Genomic DNA, 1,867 nt, shown 5'->3' on the forward strand with positions numbered 1-1,867 from the left:
CGCTGCTACTGTAAGTTCCTACTGATTATTCACTGAGTATTATGAGTTACATGTTCCCCCAGTCGCACTGTATAACTCTTGACCGTAAAACACTCTCACATGCATGATAGTGTTTTGCCTTCCATGTTCGGCTTGCCCTTGTGTGTCTCTCCTTGTCATCTTCACTAGTGGCAGCCACGGCCCTCACTCTCCCTGGTGGGGAGACTTTTGATGTGAGTTTATGGGCGATTCAGCTTTCAATTGGGATCTGCGCTGGTGCTGCCACTGGTTGGAGCCACTTTGGCCTCACACAGTCGCCCGATGGACCGCCATCGTCCCTAGGGAAATAATAACTCCAACAATCACCTCAAGGCGGCCTGCTAACGCCTCACCATCTGCTCTGGCTCTCGCCTCCATCATCTTCCCCGTCTACTTCCTCAAAGGGCCAGCAGAACCAACGGTATGGCCTTGACAGACCATCGCGTCCCAATGTCCTTGCTCCTACCTGTAGGGGTGACCTGACACTGGGCGCGGACAGGGGGCGAGGGCTGGAGGGGCTACATGGCTACAGCTACAGGACCATGCTCAGTCGTTGAAGACTTTCATGGCCTGCCGTCATCTTCATGTGTCATGACCTGGTGTCGTACAATCAACATGTCGCAGCCTCGAAGTGGTTGCAATGGCAGTCTACTGTATCTGTATTCATACCTGGTCAAGGCTGTGTGGGTGCTGTGTCGTTGGCGGAGTGTATCCTGCGGTTCCCTTGCCCGCCTTTACACAATTCCTTTGGTCCTGCCTATGGTCGCCTGGCTGTTGGTCAGTGTAATCCATGACCGCCACATCATTTGGCCCGTGTTCAGTTTGACAAGCGTTTCAAACCAAAACCTGGCAAGCAGCCCACACGTACAAGTTGCCGTGCCACCGCCCTCAACTTCAATGCTGCTAAGCCTGGCCGAGCCTGGCTACTCCGCACACCTGGTTGTTTGTCAGTGTGTGAGTGAAGAGGGGAGAGGAGGAGGAGGAGAGAGAGAAACACTGTGTAAACATTCTGTCAGGTTGCTCTTTCTGACAATTGCCTTTATCTTCACCAAAGCAAAATGAAAAGACAAGCTCTATAAATATCTGGACTATAGATCATGTTATGTGGGCTACCGTTAGGATAATGTATTTGTCTTTAAACCAACAAGCTGGATATGTGAATATACCTGCAACCATCAGAGGGCAATATTTCAGAAAAAATGTCACCTATTGTATTTCATTACATGTTATGTGAGGTGATTGTCACATTAACGATCTACTGTTGCAACAGCCACAGGCATTTTTAAAAGTTATTTCGCCCCACGCAGTATTTATGTGATGCGTGATCAGCCTGTCAGAGTGTCAGCCCAGGATCCGCCAGAGCCGGGCAGCCAGGATCCGCCCCTCAGTCCGAGTGCTGCCCCTCAGTCGGTGCTTGGCCCCTTAATCTAGTGGGGTTGGATTGGAAGGTTGGCCATTGGGAGAGGCAAGAAGCGGGGTTTTGACTATGGTAGGGGTGGGGACCACGACAGCTGCAGAGCCGCACCCCTGGACAGACGCCCACAGGACCGACCCTAGCGCCCTAGACTTTATGCTGGTGTCGCGACCGGTAGTTCGTCACCTTTAAGGGGGGGTTATGTCACGTCCTGACTCTGTTTTTCCTTTTTATCTTGTATTTATTTTAAGTTGGTCAGGGGCGTGAGTTGGGGTGGGTTGTCCATTGTGTTATGTTTCTATGTCGGGTTGGTTTTGATCGGATGCCGGGTATGATTCTCAATCAGAGGCAGTGTAAACTCGTATCGTCCCTGATTGAGAATCATACTTAGCAAGCTCGGGGTTCACTGTGTGTTTGTAGGTGTTGTATCTCGTG

The sequence above is a fragment of the Salvelinus sp. IW2-2015 genome, linkage group LG6.2 (assembly GCF_002910315.2).
Source record: "Salvelinus sp. IW2-2015 linkage group LG6.2, ASM291031v2, whole genome shotgun sequence".
In the NCBI taxonomy this organism is placed as follows: domain Eukaryota; kingdom Metazoa; phylum Chordata; class Actinopteri; order Salmoniformes; family Salmonidae; genus Salvelinus; species Salvelinus sp. IW2-2015.